Genomic DNA, 21,891 nt, shown 5'->3' on the forward strand with positions numbered 1-21,891 from the left:
AGAGGACACAGTACTGACAAACAAAGAGAAAGGAAAAAAGGTAACAAATTAGACTGAAATTTGTGATAATAACAAATGGTGGATACCAAATTTAACCAGAAAGTGGGTTTCAAAGATTTCCCTGATTGAGTCAATGACTACAATTGTCTCAAATGAAGGTTTGATTCCGCTGCCCGTCTTGGTTGCTGTCATTCTTTTGATATCTACTTCAGAGATCATCTTCACCAGAGAAAGAACAATCTTGTTTACTTCTGACGCCCTATTTGTGTTGTTTGAAACGGATGATTCATCTCCATAAACTTCGATCAACTTATCCCATCTTGTAGATCTCCGGCCTCTCTAGGATCATGGATCTCATTTTTGTGTTAACTCCAATCATATTTGTCAACTCCGATCATAAGGTCTTGAGTAAGAGAGCAATATAACACAGTCTTTTATATAATACAGTCTTTTATCATCATATTTATCATCTGTTAACTTATTATCTAACTTCTTTTATTCTGAATCTCCCAATGAAGTATACAATGAGAGATGATGGCGGAGTATGAATCGTAGTTAATAATAGAGAATTACATAAAACTCAAATAGAAATAAAATATAGTAAATCCTAATCTTTCTTAGTCTAGAATATATTTTCCATACTCCATATATTGCATATTATTTGACAATATATTAATTGATATTGTCAAAAAAATTATATTCTCCACCATTCTATTATTAATAATGATTTTATGCTCTGCATCTTATCGTATACTTCATTATCTCCTGTGTCTTTCTTTTCAATATCTTTTTATCCCATTATGAAATCTTTCATCAAAGATTCGAATGGATTTCGAGAGATTTGGTTTTTTATTTGATAACATGATTTATGTTCTTGTAAGCAAAGGAGAATTGGGTTCGTAATATACCTCTCCACCATTTTTCACGACAGTTGATATCAAAGAATTGGGGTATAATTATCGCTCGAGTTCTAAATCACAAGACAAATGACAATAATCGAACAAATTGTCGAAGGTCGAAATCACCAAACATAAAAAGCGAATTTTGTCTCTGAAGCTTTGTTAGCAATTCGCCGAATTATTCACGAATCGAATTTTTGAATGGCAAAACATATAATACGTCCGAATGTTTGAAAGATTCGCAATAATTCGCGATTTTTTGCCTTGAAACGAATAATACGGATTTTGCCGAATTTTCGACTCCAAAATTTGGCTAAAAAAAAAATGAATGAAAAATCGGTTGCGTTTTTGTTATTTTTTATGTATTTTAAGTCCCTCACTCTTACATTTTTAGTGATAAATTAATCTAAAAGCTTTGTTTTTATACTTTTTGGATAATATTTAAATTTTCATGTCATGGTGTGTGTGTGTGTGTGTGTGTGTGTATTTTAAAATTTGAATGTTAATTTCAATCCAAAAACAAATAAATGAATGTACTTATGTGGATCATTCAATTGGTTTCAATGTTTTTGTAGTTAAATTGTTTAGATATGTTTGTTATGTTGTAAATAATGACAACTATTATTAATACTAGCAAAATGCACGTGCTCTGCACATGAATGACAAACAAAACTTATTGAAGATAATGTGAATATAGTTATCAAGAGGAGAGCTATATGTCAGATTGTTACTAATTCATATTCAGAAAATCTAGCAACGTGTTACAAAGACTACAATTTTTTTTATTTGGGAAAAGGGATAGTAGCAATGGTGTGCTAGTAAACACAAAAGGTCAGTGTACATTACATTTAAAAAAAAAAGGAGATGAATGTATATGGTCCTCAAAGTCTTTGTGCCACATTTGAAGTATGTGCATTATAAAATTGTGTTAAAAAATCATTGGTTTACTGCCTCAAAATTCCTAAGATGAAGATCTGGTAAGGAGGTTAAGTTCTTGAAGAGAGCTAATTTTATGGGTTGCACACAGAGGAGTAAACAAACACGACTTCAACGCCTAAGAACTCCCTTCACTGTCATCGATTGCTCCAACTAAATTTGTACCATCAACCTTTGGCCCACATAAGTGCTGAAAAACACATGGCATAAATTCAAGAAGTGCTCTTAAATACTCCCTTTTCATATTACAGAAATGTGTGAGCATTTGCAAAAAAATAGAACTCGAGCTACCAAAAATATTAGCGCTTCTAGGGTGCGCAGGGTGCACCCTAGATTTTAGATAAAAATATAAGTGAAACATTAGTACATCTTATTTCTTATAACTGCGTAATTACATTTGGTCAAAACAACTAAAAACAAAGATGATTTCCTTTGTAATTATAGAAAAAACTAACACAAATAAACACATCATAAAAGTTGAAGCTACAAAGTTTTTTGGTGGGTATTGTTGCGCATTTCTTGCTATACTTAAATAACTGCTTGTTCTGAGAAAACTCAAGTCTTCTAGCATGTTCAACATTATTGTTGTTGGAAAAGGTCTTAACAATGACCAACAATCGCGTACAATCTTTCAAATGTAAATGAGGAAGAAGGCCAATTCAGGTGTCCCTAAACCAATCACACTACTAAAAAAAGAGGTTGTTATCTCGGTTCTAAAATTAGCCTTATCTCGGTTATGCTGATAAACGAGATAATATGTCCTATAAATGAGATAATATGTACCATAACTTAGGTACTAACTCTGAGTATAAATATGTTATCTCGCCTCTTACTTAACCGAGATAAAGTATATGGATTTTGCCACTGGTGCTGTGGAACTGATATAATAAGAAATCTCGTTTATCTCACTATTGTCGAACTGATATAATAGGAAATGTCATTTATCTCACCATTGTGGAACTGATATAATAGAAAATTTAATTTATCTCGCATTGAACTGATATAATTGATATTATACCAAATATCTTAGCAATCAAATGATATAATTGCTATTATATCAAATATCTCAGAATAAATTAGGCAAAGAAAACAGAAATCACAAAAAAAAAAAAAATAGGGACACGCGCGATAGATAAGGAAGTCCCGCTCTACAGGACTCTCTCATGAGTCATGACTAGCATGAACTCACGATGGCAACCTATCTCGCCTCTCCACTCTCTCTTCGTCTATATTGCCCCCTCTTCACCTCGCACCAACTCAGTAACGATTTCCACTACCCATTTCAACTCCACAGTAGTTCAACAACTCTTCTGGGTTTTTAGGTACCAAAATCTAATTTTTTTCCTTTACTTGTATTAGAAACCAATGGTTTTCTTCTTAATTTTGGTGAATATATATGTCAGAGCAACCATCGGTTTTTCAGAAATCGATGGTTTTCATCAGCTAGCTAAAAAGAACAAGAATCAGTTTTTTAGAAATAAAAATGTTCTAACACCTATCTGATGCAAGTTATATGTTTGTTGAATTGCGTCGTAGAATTACAATTTGGTAAAATAAATTTTCCATCAACAACAAATTTCAAAAATTAAACTGAAGTTATTTAATTTGTGTGGAATTTAACTGTAAATTGATTGGCTCGAATCAAAATTGAACTTTTCTTTTTCTTTTTGTTAAAATGAAGTTTCAATATTATACTTTGATTCTTATGGTTAAATTATTCCAGTTTGTAGGTTTCCATTCATGTATGACAGTAGAATACAATGTACTATGTGGCTTTTAATCCACAAAGTTATTCATCAAGAATAGTTTTCATGCAGGACACCAGTAGGTCATTTGTTTATGCTTACAAGCAAGAACATGCCCAAAATAGAGGAGGTGTATGAGGGAATGGATCGGAGATTTGAAAAGCTTAAAATGAACAGGATATTCAATTCTTTTCAGGATCGGATGAGCTAAGAGCATCTTTAGGAGAGCAACCAAAAAAACACCAAAATTTTGAACCAAAAAAATACCAAACCAAAAAAACATCGAGCAACTTTAGGAGCAACATCAAAAAAACACCAAGCAACTACGCGGTTTTGGCAAAACCGCGCCACTAAATCCCAACTAACAGGCCCAAGACCACGCGGTTTTGCCAAAACCGCGCGGTGTTCTCAAAGCCACGTGCTACTATTATATAATCAGGACCAAAGCTGCGCGGTTCAATCACTTTCAACTCTTTTCTCAATTATAAACCCTCTCCTTTTTTTTTTTTTTTTTTTTTTTTTTTTTAAAAAACCTACCTAAACTTTTGAAATTTTATATGGATCATTTTGAACCTTTCGACGGTGATGATTGGCAGTACACAAATAACATTGGCGATGAGGGAGAAGAATCCGAGAAAGTACAATACGGTGGGGGAGAAGAACCCGAGGATGTCGCGCCGACTGATAGACATCTCTATGTACTGGAGTATCAGATGAACGACTTCGATTAGCAATTTGCACCTGGAGAAGCACTTGATATGGAAGTTGTGTCTTCTACACGTGACCCAAAACACGTGTCGAGTGCAGTGACTAATACTCAGGTAATTAATTAGTTTTGATTAAATATTTTGAATATTAATTAGTTGAGTTGGACCAATTAATTATTTATCTTATACGCATTATTTTTTTTTATAATATCAGCATGTTATTGACTACCGAGTTAGATCGGCTTTACTTGGTGTTAGAGAGTGGTGGAAGGTTATTAAGAGTTTGGATGAGTTTGTACATATTAGAGATAGTATTTTGTATACACCTTTGGGTATTTTGATTGATGCGGATTATGAGAAGGCTGATTGGGCAGTGGTCATAGCTTTAGTAGAAAGATGGTGGAGTAGAACTCATACATTTCATTTCCCTTGTGCGGAGTTAGGGTTCACACCACTAGACTTCACTATGATTTCTGGGTTGAGTATCGGTATAGGCCAACCGATACCTTTTCATACAAATTATGAGAATATGGATAGTATGCTTATGAGTTTTCCTTGTTTGGGTGCCGATGCTTATGATTCTTCTAGGATTAAGCTATCTCGTATTAAGACTGCATATATGGAACCCCTCTTGCATCCTGATACACGAGCGGAGTTAGCTTTGACCGCTCTTCCGGGGGTAGTGAGGGGTCTTGTCGGTATGTTAGGGCTTTTTTGATGTTTTTTATTGGGCATGTTTTGTTTCCCAATGGTCATTCTACGGTACGACTGGGATATTATGCTTATGTATCTGATTTGCATACTATGAGAGATTATGACCTTGGTAGCTCAGTATATGCCATATTGATATCGGCGTTAGATAAAGCTTCACAGACATTCGGAAGTAGAAGTCCTCAAATTGCAGGATTCACAGGACTTTTAGAGATTTGGTTTTATGAGTATTTTTGATGTCTTTGTCCTAACATAGACATGATTGCTGATACTCGCCCTAGATTTTCTAGTTGGTCAGGGCCTCACTTGACTCGTAACAGAGGGCAGATTAGGAATAATATCTGTATGGCTCGTGCTCAGATTGATATTAGATCATTGTCATCTATTGAGTGGAGACTTTGGCGTTTGTCTACTGCCTTTGACGATCGGTTATGCAAAGATGCTTGTGTGTTGTCCGCGTCGCGAGTTGTTTTTGCCGCATACGACGGGTTTGGTGCTTGTGTGGCGGCGGATGTTGGAGGCAGATGACTGGACGTTATGGAGTTCCATGTGCTCCCATGCCAGATGTTAGTGATGTGAAGTCGTGGTAGAACTCATATTCATGAAGTTCATGCTAGTTGTGGTCCTTGGCCAGATGCATCTTCTTTTGTTGTTGAGCAGACTGCTGATCAGTATTATAGATGGTGGAACCGTGTCTCCATGGGTCCGTTGTTGCCTCCCGTTGGTCGGCTAGCAACTTCGAAGTTTGTGGGCTGGAAGGGATGAGGCGTGAGCTACGTATTCCTCATCCGCCACAGCCTGTTTACAACCCACAACCTCTGAATGCATATCATCCAGCTCTTGTGTCTGCCAGTAATCCTCAGATGTTTGCCGTGTGTGGACCTGATAGGGAGCCTACTTATATTTCCATTCCTGAGGTGCCTCATGCTCGTTTCTCTGAGTTAGAGCAGCATATTGATCAGTATACCATGGTGAGTTTAATTGTTTTATTTATCTTCTTCATTATATATATAATATGTACTCACACCGTATTTTCTTGGATTTTTAGGCCGAGGTTCTCTAGAAAGATATGAGAACCGTGTTCTTATGTTTGATGGGATGAGGACTGCCCCTGTCATTATAGCCAAGAAAGAGAGGAGGCATATTCTCGGACATATCGCAATCCTAGCGTCGATATGTGAGACTTCGAAAGCGATATGAGGATATCGCAAAGAATCGCATTACGCAACAACATCGGGATATGAGGAACTTCAGTGAAATAGTTAACCTCCGTCTGCGCAGGCAGAGAAAGATCATGATTCTCAGATTAGGAACTTAGAGGAGCAAAATGAGCGTCCAAATAGAGAGAGAGAGGGATCGAGTGGTAAAGGGCGTAAAGAGAGAGCTAAATAAATTTGATGTAATATGATAGGTTTTGGATTATTTTGGATATTATATGATTATATCATAATCATAGATTTTGACTGCATAATCATAATCATAGGGTTTTAATTTCTTTAATTTTTTTCGATTTTGAATTACAATTCTTAATTTCTTCAATTGCACAATTGTTAATTTCTTAACTTCTATGCACAACTCATAATTTTTCAAGTTCTATGCACCACAGTTCTAATTTTCAGAAAAAATGCACGCGGTTTTGGCAAAACCGCGCCCATTGAAGCCCAAGCCCACGCGGTTTTGCCAAAACCGCGCCATAGAAGCCCATTTAGCAGCCCAAGCCCACACGGTTTTGCCAAAACCGCACGGTGTTTCTCAAACCGCGTAAGTGATTTGATACAGCATCAAACCTGGAACCAAATATTGGTCGATTTGGTGTTTGGTTTGGTTTGTTTTGGTGTTTTCATCATCATGTAGTTCTCCTAAATTTGAGAATTTGGTGTTTGATGCTAGGTTGATATCACAGCTAAAGATGCTCTAAGTTGTAAGATGTCCTGACTTTTTATTAATTATTAATCCTCAAAGCTTAATTTACATTCCCTCTTCTGTACCTATAGCTATTCCATGGCTGCAATACGTATAATTGTTTTATATTGTGTATGTTTCATGCTTGTAAGCGTGTGCATGCACACACCAAAAGAAGGATCTGCATGAAAATTAAAAGCAACAGAGAAAGATAATAAGCTTAAAATGATCAAGATGTTCCTTTCGGCACTAGGTCGGACTAATTACCAAAAAAAAAAGCCGAGGTCGATCGCTTTCTTTACATCTATATTTATTCTTTCATGATTATTTGACCATGCTGCGCTCTAGCCATCTAGCTCGGCGAGCTAGTTGGTGAACATGCCAAAATTGCTAACATTAATTAAATTTTATTGACACCGCCAAAGAATATTTTACGCGTGTGATTGTGTTGACAGCAATTACAACATCTTTTCTAGCAGATCAAAAGAACGAATATAAGATTTTAAAAGGAGATAGGGAAGGGACATTAGATTTTATAGTAGATAAAATAAGTATGTATATGGGACCTGGATGCTCAAGTGGATTTAAACAAGTTCTTGCATTGGCTGATATAGGCCTATAGAAGACGCCTCCCAACATTGCTAGCATCAGACATCAGCAAAAACATAATGTTGAAAAAATGGGACGACGGTGCATATTCGGTCAGGCATCACTTAGTTGGCTGCCATTGAACTTTAACAATATGAGTCGACAAACGTGATGCTTCATTTGGTGTTGGTTCTATTGGTTTTTTATATTAGTTTGTTTTTTAGAAGCTCCATTTTGTGCCTTAGCTGATGTAATTAGTTGAACTTTGGTTGCAATGTAGATGTAAACGTTGTTGAGTGGGCATTGAATGTTGTTTGTGAAACCGCCATTTGAATATTTCTCTTTTGTCAAATCTATGAAAAATGAGAATTAGAAAACTTATAGATGAATATTCAATTAAAAGTTAATTCTATCTGAATTCATTAATCAAAATATTATATTGTTATATCACAAAAAGAAAAAGTTTATGTGTTTGTCATAGGGATGTCAGATTGAGCAAATGCATATAGCTGCATTGTTGAGAGCTGTCATTCTCAGATATGTCGTGGTTGCAAATATTTCCTTTTGCTTGATTATGTTCCAAAACTGCCTTTCATATGTGTACAACTTTTTCCATTTTATCCTCCCCTCCCCATTTGATGTTGATGTTCCTTTTATACATAAGTGATATACAAATTGAAGGTGTTTTCCAATTTCCTTATTTATATGGAGAAGCAGGGAAGTAACAAAGAGAAGTATGGTCCTTAGTAGTACCTAAATCCTTGCTAATATGAATGGCTAGTCATGAAATATAGGATAATATGCTTCTTATCTTGGTCTCCTCTGTTGTTTGAGATTTCAGTTGATCTTATATATGCTTCTTCTTAGTTTCAGTTTTATTAGGATTATTCTAAGTTTCTTCTAGTTTGTGCGCTTCACCTTGTTGATTGACTTATCTGGTGCTTGATTAATTGCTCATGTTTGTGACCATTTCACTTGTTTTCATATCTACCTTTTGAATGTAATTAATGTGAAATATAGTCTTTGTATCAATCATTATGAATAATTGAGAAATGTGGTAAGAGTGTTAGAATATATGTGGTTTTAGTGTTTAATATATGCTTTTGAATATTTCTATGTTACCTCATTCATTGAGCCCTTCACAACAATAATGGTTTTCATTCTGTCCTTGGAAAACCCCTTATCTAGTAGTGTAGTTTTGATATGGGACCAAAAGAATAATAAAATACTTGCAACCTTGTTATGCACAAGCCTTCTGGGTATAAGGAATGCCTAGGCCTAGCTTTGCAATTCCAGACACCCTATAAGGGTTGGCAACAACAAAATATAAAGCACAAAAAACTGTTTTTGATGGAAAATGTGAACTGAGTACACAAGTCAATTTAGTCCACAAGTATGACTATACCATTATATATACACCTCTGCGTCTCACAGTCACACTCGTTTACCCTCACACCTCTTTACGTAATGACACACCTTGTAGGTTTTGCTATTTTGCTAATACTTTTTTCAGGTTTCGACTTGTATATGACCTGTAGGTTTTCTCTCATTTCATAACAATGTTTTCCCTTCTTCTTTCCTAATGTTTTGAAAGAAAGAGCTCATGAAAGCACTGATGCAAACTATGGGACAATCCAGCAAAGACTTGACGAAAAGTGTAGGGCTAGGAAAAGCCTTGAGGAGGAAGTAGCTACTATTTAGCGACAGTCTTCTAGTATGGGTAGTACATCTCAGGTAATATTTTCGAGATATGTACTAAGCTTTCGTCATGCTTGCAGTTTTAACATTGCATTAGGATCCTTTTGTTCACGAGCTTCTTCAATACTCTGAGTTCCGTTTTAGGACACTGAGGGTTAGGAGTACTTCAAGTGTTGCCTTCATTTCCTGTATGCTTCTGATCAAGTGCTTGGTCTACTATGCATACTTCTTTCTTTTCATAAGTGCTGCTACATTTAATGAATATGTTTTGCACTATTCAGGGACCGGGGGGTGAGGGTGTTGGAATTTTCACATATAGGTATTTATGAGGTGATGATGGAACCAGAGTAAATCCCAAATGTTGTCTGCTTGACAATATAGTTATATGTTCATAGAATGTTGTGAGGATTTCAGTGTGAATATTCTATTGATGATATATTATACATACGAAGACGTGAAAAATGTCGGGAAATATGCTCATTGTATATCTGGCTCTTATTGTATATATAGATTATTCATGCTCATGTGGACATTTTATAGTTCATGTACTGTACAATCTAGGGTTGCTGTCAATTTTACATTTGTTTAACCACTTATTAATTATTATGTATTTTCTATACATACTGGTGCATATTTGAGAAGCAATCAGGTTCTCATAGTCACAAGGATCATACGAAGTCCCGTGTTTGCCTGATGGAACACTACAAAAGCAACTGAGGTGACGAGGATATACCTTTTGCTAAATCTAAAGATGTGAAAGGGTATGCTCTAAGTCACTAGTGTTCAATATACTTTTCATCTTTCTGTATCTAGCATGTGTTTCGTGTTGTGTGCCAGTATTAGAGTTTTGTCGCTTGCTTCACTGGTTATGTGCAATTAATCTGTGAAGGCTTTTACTCGTATATTTAACATGTTTGTTGATATTGAATATATATGAAATATCTCAGGTTCAAGGGGCATGATATGTTGGCACTGTTCACAGCAGGTTTGCAGAGTAGTGATACTTATCCCCAAGTAATCCATAGGTCTGAGGTAATTACCTTGTCTGTTCCACTTGTCTACCATCATAATCACTTCAAAATAGAAAGTGGCACAAGAACTTCAACTAGTGAATGAACACAGAGAAGTTGTCATCACGCCGTGTAGTTGCATAGCTTATCTGTATGACATTAATAATGTTGAACTTAGATCAGTAGTATCAAGATTAAATTTCCGTAGCATATAAGTCCTTATACGTATGTTTTATTCTTCTTTTCATCAGTTTATTCTAAATTTCTTTTAAATTATTTTTCATAGCTTTATATACATGGTCTGAAAATTTTGTTTAGGTTCGAATCTAGAGTCTTGACATATTTGACCGAACGAAATTGTCGCTTCAGAATGTGGCCTAGGCTACTAGAGTTTGATCAGTGTCAATTTCCAGAATAAATTGACCAATAACTATCTTAGTTTCTTATTAACCCCATCAGCTAGCAAGACAGAGTGAAGCTGATGATCAAAGAATCAATCTCTCGCAGATGGATGAGCTGTAGGAGGAGGAAAAGATCCTTCACACAGACAGATAAGACCGATAGAGATGGTTCGCAGAACTTTCTCCATTACAGTAGAGCTAACTGAAGGATATACCCCCTTTTCTTATGCTTCTTCCTACAGATTCCACTCTTCAATTGATTGAAAGCAGATCGAAAGAAAGATATGAACCATTCCTACCCACTCATTTCAAGGCCCAACCATGCTTGCACGGCGAGAAGGCGACGGATTGAAGAGGAAGTTGTTTCTTTATGGCTATGAACCTTTGAATGTCATGTGTACACCCCTAGTGATCATCAGAATCTGGAATTTCAAGAAGTACAGAATCGGATTAAGCTCAGGTAGTGAGTGGAGTGGTTGCACTTGCTAGATCAATTGTGTTGCTTCTAATATTACTTTGGGGAACATGTGTTGTTGTTGCCAAGGTTGATCTCTCAATGGAGCTCGATTAGTTCATCGGACAAAGCTGCAAACCCATTGGACGTTATTGGTCCGTCCATCTGTCTCCTTTCTTGAATATATAATATATAGAGAAAAGTTAAAAAAATGTCTTATTATAGTTCGAAGATTAATTGATACAATATTTGAGTTTCTATAAATGACTGATTACTAGTACTCTTTGAAAGTTAAGTTCATGTTCGACATTATTCGTTCTTATCTTAATGAATTCAGATTCTTCAAAGAATTTACTTATGTTGGGTTTGCTTTTGTTAATTGGTGTTGATATTTATGAATATGAAAGAGAATGTGGTGGTTTGGGACAGGTTTTTATTTGCTGGTTAATTGTCATAAGCAATACCGACAAAAAATGACAAAGGGTGAGATAAAAAGTTGTCCAACAATCTCCCTTTCCAAAAGAATTTATCACGGTTATTTTTTTATATTATCTCGGTTTTAATAAAAAAAAATCTCTCAGAGTTTTCTTCTATACTAATTGGCTTCAATCAACAATTCATCTCGGTTTTATTCTATATAATATCAGTTTCATTTAGAAAATTGAGAGAATATATTTAGATAAGATGTCAGACTTATGAGATAATTTAGTAGCTTATTATCTCGATTTTATAGAAATCTATTATCTCAGTGGATTTTACCTCAGTTGTTTTTTCCTAGAAAATCGAGGTAAAAACTCTAACATCTCACCTTTTAGCTGATCTTATAAACCCTTTTTTTAGTAGTGTAAGCCAATTAATAATTATCATCAAATAAATATACCATTGAATGTAGCTTCATAAACATACATTTTTTAATCATCTTATATGTTCATTTGTCAAATGGTAAAATGTAAAGCGTAATAATCTCAAAAAAAAATACCTCATATTGGAACTCTTCTAACTTGCTAGTTGCTACCTTTAGCATTCAAATTGTAGATAAGCTCGTTGAAGAATTGCAAATTGTAGATTAGCAACACTCAGCACTGCACCCAACAAAGAAAATAAAATAAAAGGGTACCCAAAATAAAACCGCTTTCAACAAACTTCAACCATGGTTTCATAGGAATGGTCCAGCTCATTCTAAACCATCCAAAACTGGGTACTATGCACAGCAATCATGATGAAAAGCAAAGGCCTCAATATGTAAACCTCTTCATCATACTTCACATTGCAAGGTGTACTAGTTTTCATTATTGAAACCTCAACCCCTTCAATCAGTACCCATGAACCAGCAGGAGCTTTGGCCACAGGAACGCGGTAATAGGCTTTGTTACTTCTTTTACAGTCATGTCTTCTTCGTCTTCCTGTGAATAACCTTCACCCAGTACACGCACAGTTTGTCCAATCTTAATCTCACCTCTATAAACTCTACCAAAAGCTTCAAATCACTACACTCAGACTTGGGATGAAGTTTGGTTATATTAACCATGCGACGGCCAAAAGGATCACAATCCATTCCTTAAAAACTGAAGAGTCTTGCTGAAGTCCTGTGTATTTACACTTAACCTCCTTAGACGCAACTTCCTTGGTAGAAAGGATATATATGTTGAACTAGCATATCAGTGAAGCCTGTGGCAAACCCAAAAAGAGAGCTGCAAGCCAACCCTAGCAGAGGCTACTGGACATTCAACCTATATGCTACATTACTAAGAGTGACACCAAGTTTTGCAAGAGTCGCCTCCACACTCTTCTTATGGTCTCCAAATACTTGGTTATATAACTTGTAAAGAGGTTCAAGGACAAACTGCACAAATGATATTTCCCCTCCATTCAGGCTAACTTTTGGCTATTATACTCCAAAATGTATTCCATAGTTCCTGAACAATATTACCCTGATTTCTTTTTTCTTTTTTACATCATTATTTTCTACATTTTCAATCTTTCTGAATTAAGTTGGACTAAACAAAATTAGATGGTCATCTAGGGAAAAAAAAAAACATTATTGTTCAAATTAGACAGACATAAACAAACAAAATTATCAATATTCCCAAAAGTTGTTCCACAACCCAAGATGAATGCATGTAAGTTCATCAGTTCAACCACTAAAAAGAAAGTCTTCTAAGTGGAGCTTAATTAGCAAAACTTACAACCAAATAGAAAATAATTACAAAATATATAGGCTCATATCCCACTCAAATGTGAATATGAAATGCACGGTATAGTTATTTAAGATGGTATAGCATAAACCAGGAGTTGTAGGTATAATAAAGAAGTTGTATGACATTTTATCATAGAGGATATGCGAGAATTATCACTTCGTCTTCTTTTTCAAGCAGACGCGTCACTTTTATTGTAGTGAACTAAAAACTGATAAACTGTAGCTTCTTTTGCTTTTATCTTGGCAAATAACCTTTAAAAGAGCAACTATACCTAAATATTATATTAACAATATATGAAGTGTTGAATTTGTGCATACCTTTTGCACGAGGGGAGGGAAAAAACACTCAAAATATTTAAATTGAGTTTCTGACCCTACATCCTGGGGTAGAGTGCACATGACAGTCAATTCCATACTTTACCTGGAAGCAAATCACTAATCAGTTTCTTACCAAAATTAAGTTCTGGCTTGAGTAGACACCAAGATCTTATCATATACAATCTCCAACAATACTAATAAATACGAATTGTCCACATTGCCAAACAAAAAATTAAGCTTACTCACATAGAGTAGTCATTGAATTCTTGCCCAACCATATTCGTCAAGTGGAGCTTCATCATAGTATCGAGTTGTTACAAATGAGGCACCAGTTCTCCCATAATTTGTCCCACCATAGTACTATGATTAAGAATGTAAAGAGAAATTCTATAAGGATATGAGAATATCTAGCCGTGTTCCAACAGTTAATTACTTGGGAAGAATTAGAGAATATGGTTGACAAATTCTTTAGCATACCATGTAGTAGTTTGCAAGAGTACCATTCCTAGAGAAGAAGCGAGCAACTGAGAATGCAAGATCTTCAGCTGATCTCTAAGATGGAGGGTCTCCAAATACACGGTACCTATAGTCAAAAGTCAAACTTATTGAGATAATTGCTAACAAAGTAAACTGCTTAACAATTCATGAGCATGACAATTATTGAGTTGGATAACACTGGACTGTTGATTCAAAATGACTATCAGCGATAATACTTACTGTGCAGTCCAGTTCTTGGTCCAAAGAACAGGTTTGTTAGCTCTGTTTGGACCAACAAAAGTATCTCCACAGTTCCTCCCATTGCATGTATTGATCTGTAATCCATAATTGTAATCCATAATGCAGAATCAAGGCACTATTCAGTTTTCTAAAGGTTTTACCATCAGTATTCAGTTATTCACAGTTTTAAATTGAAAAATTGATGTGCAAGTTGGGAGCACACACTAGCACTGGATCAGGAGCATCCTTTTGCTTGCACATAACCCATGGAACTCCTGTTTTGAGCCTCACAGCCATGTTTCCAGCCCATTGCACGTATTTCATTCCATTCTCCTTGTACACACGTTGAATATTGTTGTACTCATTTTCTAGCTGCGCAGACCACATGCAAATAGGAGTTAAAACAATACAATATGACCGAGAATAAGAGTAGTTATGGTGGAAGTCATACTTGTGCTAAAATAATGGGGCCTCCTTAAGAAGCAAACAACTTTTCAGACTTCATCTTATTTATAATCATCTTGATGAATTTCTTCATATGGTACTGCAGACAAGAAGCGTTTCAGTTGTATCAGCAAGGTGCATTTCCATGTTAGACTATATTAACTCTTGGTAGAATTAAGTAGTCGAAACGAATTAGACTCTGGTAAGGGAATAAACTACATATGATTATGATGATAATGACAAAGATTATGATACAGAACATGTATCAGTTCATAATAGTTTAATGAAATTACCTTGAAGGGTGGATTGTCCGTTCTAAAAGTAATGTTGCTGACCTCTCTAAGCCAATATGGAAAACCTCTATATCATGCAAAATAAAATAATTAGAACAGTGGAAGGATTGAAAGATATATTGACATAAAAATGTTATATATGTTCTAATCTTAAGTTAGAAGTTTAAAATGGAGAAGTGGATGCATACCCATGATTCCATTATGCTTGGATGAAGGGTCCAACCCTTAGGTTCACATACATTCCTTTTTCTTGGCATATCCTGATGAATTTAACTAAATCATAGTCTCCTAACTTCAAAATTGTACTGCAAACGCAAAATGGCACAAGAATGAGGGACACTTTTACTGTGATTATTATGTCGATATTTTGGCTATTATTGCGTACGAACTTAACCCTGAACTTGATTGCTTCCATTCCATGTTTGATGTATCTAAACCCGGACCCCTTAAGTCACTCCCAGAAGGAAGAAGCAGTGATGTAGATCTCATGATAGGAATGTCCAAGCAAAGCACAAAGATATATCTTTCAAGTATGAGGTCTTCCACTGCTCTAGCTTTTTTACCTCTCCACAACCAGAATCAATGAAAACAATGCATATATATCATCCCAGCTTAAACATAAAGACTCCAAAGCCTTGCGATCAGTGCAAACTGAACCACACATAGTAGAAGTAACAATCAATTGATGCAACAAATTATTAATGACAGGCTCTTCCTTGATCCATTCACCCATTAAATTCTCTATTGCAACAGACATCCAAGATAAAAGATGACCATTTACATCTATAGGATGATATGACCTGGTAAATGGGCCTTGCCTCAACCTAACAGTACAACCTTGTCAGCAACATAAGGGTATTCACATCTTCATCTTAAAACAAAACAAAAAAAAAATTACATAGAGAAAACCATCTGAACTGTTGAAAAGGTAAGCAGAAAACTGGAATATGAAACCACCTGAAAACGGAGAGCCAAACCATATGAACTGCATTACGCAACCTGACCTAAATTATAGTATCAGTCGAGACAAACAACGATGGTAATTAGACAATGACCAAATTAATTTATGACAATCAATATCAGAGTAATAATTTTAAATATATGTTAAGTGTTGTTCTATAAGAAATTACCATTCTTGAGTATGTGAGACTCAATTTGCCAACCATTTCTAAATTATCAAAAAGAAATATGACATTAATGCATCCTACTCCTTGCTTATCCATTCTCTACACCACATATATGAACCCTTTCTTACCTTCAACGTTTAGCGCTCAAAGTACGTGTTGTGAATAATTAACTGCGGAAACAACGTTACCCACAACAAACGGATCAAACCCTATACAAAGATCGATCCTTCACACTAGACAAGACTTCAACACCCTCCAAGTAATATCCCAACGCTTCTCATTAACAATTTAATAAGCATATAAAGTAAATATAATAATGCAAAAGAGAACCAACCACAAGACAAGGATATATCGTGGTTCGGCAATTTGCCTACATCCACACTGGCGAGATCCAAGCTTTACTAGAAGTCCAGAGTAACAGATTACAAGAGCTCTCAATTCACTCACAAAGAATGAACACTCAACTCACTAAGAATTTCTCTCTTACAATCTCTCTCTTTCTTTCTTTTTGGAAAAGTTAGGTTTTCCAAAAAACTGATTTTGTTTTTATACCAAAACCAAAATCGCGATTCTTCTAAAGCGAGGCCCGCAAAAGACTGAAAAAGGCCGAAGCGCCGCTTCTACTCTCCGAAGGCTGGCGCTACTGTATTAAAAAGCCATGAGCGCTGGCGCTTTTTTGAGCGCTGGGCGCTTAAATCATCGGAGTCATGAGCGCTGAAGTCGCGCTTTACTCGCAGCGCGGCGCTCGACCGCGGAAAAGCGAAAAAACGCCCTTTTCTCTACATTCTCCACCTCGGTGAGGTTTTAACACATAAAACCGAGCCGAACACATCCAGCAATAACACATCCATCCAGAACTCGCAGTCAACCGCCCCGAAGGGGCCATACCCACAAAGGGCCACCCACAAAGATTGTCATGCTCACAAAGAGCCACCCACAAAGAGTGTCTTGCTCACAAAGAGCCACTCACAAAGAGTGTCATGCTCACAAAGAGCCACCCACAAAGAGTGTCTTGCTCACAAAGAGCCACCCACAAAGAGTGTCATGCTCACAAAGAGCCACCCACAAAGAGTGTCTTGCTCACAAAGAGCCACCCACAAAGAGTGTCATGCTCACCAAGAGCCACCCACAAAGAGTGTCATGCTCACCAAGAGCCACCCACAAAGAGTGTCATGCTCACAAAGAGCACGTCATGCCCACAAAGGGCCATGCCTACGAAAGGCATCAATCAACAATGCATGAGCCTCCACCATTTGTGGAGTACCCCCAACCAATGTTGAAATTCAACTCCATAGAGAACCTTCTACAACCCAAAACCCTTTTGCCCTTAGGCAATGAAACAAATTCCCAAGTACAAAACTTGTCACGAGCCTCCACCATTTTCTGCATATCCACCGACTAATCTCTGTAATGAGCATCTCTAACAGCTTCCTTGAAGCTATCTGGCTCATCATCTTCAATATTCAAATAGGCAACCGGCAACCGGTCCGATGACCATAATGCTTCACTGGCTTATCATGCCCGTACTTCATAACTTGTTTCACACTTCTCTTTGGCTTTGATCTAGCCAAAATTTGCTGCTCAGGTTGTTGTAACTCTTCTTCTTGTTGAATAGTTCTCTTAAATGTCTCGAAAATTTCATCTTTGAACTTCAAGCTATATACCCACACATAGCGTGTATAATCATCGATGAAAGAGACATAATACCGGTTACCTCCCTTAGAAGCCACTCTAGAAGGTCCCCAAACATCCGTATGCACATAATCTAGGATGCCTCTCAGACCGCTTGCTTGTCTCGAACTTGACTCTGCCTTTGCTTGCCATAGACCTGATGCTCGCGAGAATTCCATACTTGGTTTCTCCAAGTCTTTCAAGAGCCCTCGCCACACAACTCAGACAATCCCTTGTGGCTCATATGCCCAAGGCGCATATGCCACAATTTTGTGCACTCCGAATCATCACTACATGTACCCACTGCTACATCACCTATCACTGTACTACCCAACAAAGTATACAAGTTTCCATGTCTTTGACCCTTTATAATGACTAAAGAACCACTAAGGATCTTTAGGACTCCACCATTTCCCACAAAATTGTGGCCTTTGGAATCCAAGGTACCAAGAGAAATAAAGTTCTTCTTTAACTCAGGAACATGCCTCACATCGGTTAAAGTCCTCACTACACCATCATGCATCTTGACCCGTATAATTCCAATCCCAACCGTCTTAAAAGCAACGTCATTGCCCATCAAAACGGAACCTCCACTCAAGTTCTCATAGGTAGCAAACCACTTCCTATTTGGACACATGTGGTAGGAACACCCGGAATCAAGAATCCATGTATCGGTCATGTGGTCGTCTTGTGTAGACACCGAAAGACTTACATCATCCCCATCGAAGCCGGAAGCAAGACTTGCTTCACTAACATCCTCATTCTCAAACTTACCACTCATCTTGTTACTCTTTTTTTTGCTAGAGCAATCACATAGATAATGCCCATTTTCTTTGCAATTGTAGCATCAGTACATGTTTTAAAAGGCTTCTTCGAACTACCCTTCCACTTGCTTGTGGAAGTCATATCATTCGACATCACCCTCGCCATCTTTTCTTTTGCTTCTTTATCAAACTTCTCTACTTTAAATCTAGCATTTGACATCTTGGGAGCCCCTTTTTTTCAAGTCACACACAATAACCCAAAAAATTATTTCACTCAGAAATTTTATCGAACACCTTGTCTACATAAATTTCGAGCACTATGGTTCTTTACCAAAACTCAAAATCCTAGGTCGTATACCTCGCTCTGATACCAATTGTTGTGAATAATTAACTGCGGAAACAACGTTACCCACAACAAACGGATCAAACCCTATACAAAGATCGATCCTTCACACTAGACAAGACTTCAACACCCTCCAAGTAATATCCCAACGCTTCTCATTAACAATTTAATAAGCATATAAAGTAAATATAATAATGCAAAAGAGAACCAACCACAAGACAAGGATATATCGTGGTTCGGCAATTTGCCTACATCCACACTGGCGAGATCCAAGCTTTACTAGAAGTCCAGAGTAACAGATTACAAGAGCTCTCAATTCACTCACAAAGAATGAACACTCAACTCACTAAGAATTTCTCTCTTACAATCTCTCTCTTTCTTTCTTTTTGGAAAAGTTAGGTTTTCCAAAAAACTGATTTTGTTTTTATACCAAAAAACCAAAATCGCGGTTACTGTAGCGAGGCCCGCAAAAAAAGACTGGAAGCGAAGGGCTTCTACTCGAAGCCGCTGGCGCCATTATTAAAACCATGAGCTGGCGCCGCTTTTTTTGAGCTGCTGCGCTAAATCATCGAGTCATGAGCTGAAGTCGCCACTTTCCTCCGCAAAGCGGGCGCCGGCCTCGACCGCCGTGAGCGTAAAACGTCCTTTTTCTCTACAGTACGCAAGTAAGCATTCTAATTTTCTTTGATGGTCAAATAACAAACACCAACAATGCATATAAAAAGAAAAAACCATCAATCTCCCCATTAAAATCAAACGAAGCACTCCAAAATTTTATTCATTTTGGAAAATTGAAAAGCTTACCTTTGTGACGATTTCGCAAAGCTATACCTGTGTTTTGTTTGCAAAAATTTATTAGTTGGATGAGTGGGCAGATGTTGGGTATAGATGAGAGAAGGGAGACAGAGAGATTGGAAAGAGGAAGGGATTGCATAACAGCTAATTAAAGTCAGTATTAATGGCTAATTAAAGTTGGTATTAATTAATGGTGGCGTACAATTCGAATGATGTGTGGAGTTTGTTTTTTTATTCACCAACACATGAAATGACCAATTACTCCTCTTTAAAGTGCCCTAACCAATACTTTAATTTAAGGACATAAATTCACAAAAGCTAAAAAGACCAAATAGTCCTTCTAATTATTATTTGGGTGTTTTGAGTTAATTATTCATCCAGGGGTATTATGCATAAGAAAAATACTCGGATGAATTTAAGAGGCCAGGATCATTATAGGATATATGCTACTAGTAGAGATTTACTAACATAATATCACGAATTTTTGACTTCCGAATTTTTGCAACCAAACGTTTAAAACGCGTATTAATTAAACACTGCATAATTACCGTATTGCGAATTTTTTACCGAATATTTGACTGTACCGTTTTTTTTAATCACCGAATAATTCTCGAATTATTTCCGTACCGAATTATTGCCGTATCCTGTATTGCTAACAAGTCTATGAAGACAACCCAAGTGCTGCCAAAAAGGCAAATGAATAATAAATAAATGTAAATGAATAATAAATGGTGATCTTGGGCACACCCATAAAACCACTCTCATACCACATAACTAACTAAAATTTTTGCCCTACCCCAATAACCGTTTCAATCCAATAATATCTCCCAAATTCATTTGGGGTATTTGGGAGGAAAAAAAAACAATAACAACACATGGCCTTGTAATCTTGCACTTCAAAATTCAAAATAATTAGTTGTTGATTTGTAATCATGTTTATTGATGAGAGAAATGTTGTTAGAGAGCGAGGTAAATTATTAAAGAAGAATTCAAGAATATTTTTTATTTTTTTAACAAAAAAGAAGAATAAGTAAATGAATTGTTTTGTCTTGGGTACGCCTGATAAAAAAAGGAGTAATTTAGAAACCTAAATATGTTTTAAATAATTTTATTTATTTATTTTAAAGTTGGGATACGGGAGTGTTTTTATAGGTGTGTGCAAAATTACCCATAATAAAATATAAAAAGAAAAATAAATCACGTGTTACGGCTGCCACGTCAGTTTGTTTGTTGTGGTTCCGTTCAATTTGTGTGTTGCTTTAGAACTTTTGTACTTTGATTTCAGGCCCTACAAATCCCAGGCAATACTCCGTACAACACTTTCCAACGGAGTCTATTTTTGCTACAATTTTGGTATTTGCTTCTGGCCTATGAGAATGTGTCACGTGGGTAACTAAAATAGACTCCGTTCCACACAATCTATTCAAGCGTTAAACACAACCTATTAAAGTTACCAAAACCCCTCCCCCACCCCAGCTAATTTCTTCCTTTGGGTTTTTTTCATTTAACCAACCCCCCCCCCCCCCCCCAAAACTTTGTACCCCTTTTTGAAAATCATTCATTTTCGAAATCATTAGTAATTGTTTCTCACTATGTCAATTTTTTGTGCAATAGATATTGGTATTTTGTATATTGGTAAATGTGTCCCTAATTCATATTTATAAAGGGCCACGATATTGGCACCCCTATAAATAGGACTAGCACCCATTTGACCAATTCAATGGTACTAGCACCCTTTCATTAAATACACAAAAAACACTAACGGCAAACACCTGCCGCGGGATCACACAATCCACGGCATCGGATTGCCGCGAGATCCCATATCCCACGGAAAGTGGCTGCCGTAAAAAAAACTTAATAGCCACTATAAAAAAAAGTTAGTTGCCGCGAGATGATTTTGTTTACTAAAATTGAGTCTTTGCTTGTGTTAATTATTAAAATTCTTCTTCATTAATTTGATCACAAAATTTTCTTATAGCATATGAAAATATTTGCCACGAGATAGCAAAATTATGACTCGATTGTATATTTTTTTTGTCATGGTTTTGGTGTTGTTCTTGGAGTGTATAAAGAAACTTTAAAGAAGAAAATGAGGTATCCATATGTCGGTGTGTTTCAATACGCAAAATTTGAAGTGAAAAAAAACCAAAAAACACAAAAAAAATATGCCG

The 21,891-nt window shown here is 36.4% G+C and overlaps 1 pseudogene across 1 annotated transcript; it reads right to left on the reverse strand.

The window, feature by feature from the left end:
- Nucleotides 1-1,658: 1,658 nt before the first annotated feature.
- Nucleotides 1,659-19,913, reverse strand: LOC147482470 (beta-galactosidase 11-like; annotated as a pseudogene). The gene is made up of 11 exons (XR_015204625.1): nt 19,730-19,913; nt 15,209-16,024; nt 15,021-15,087; nt 14,735-14,827; nt 14,509-14,655; nt 14,284-14,378; nt 14,044-14,149; nt 13,813-13,926; nt 13,567-13,669; nt 12,031-12,133; nt 1,659-2,025 (listed from the first exon to the last, which is right to left on the reverse strand). The product of XR_015204625.1 is annotated as a beta-galactosidase 11-like (transcript).
- Nucleotides 19,914-21,891: the final 1,978 nt, after the last annotated feature.

Source organism: Coptis chinensis, chromosome 8, assembly GCF_015680905.1.
Source record: "Coptis chinensis isolate HL-2020 chromosome 8, ASM1568090v1, whole genome shotgun sequence".
Lineage (NCBI taxonomy): Eukaryota > Viridiplantae > Streptophyta > Magnoliopsida > Ranunculales > Ranunculaceae > Coptis > Coptis chinensis.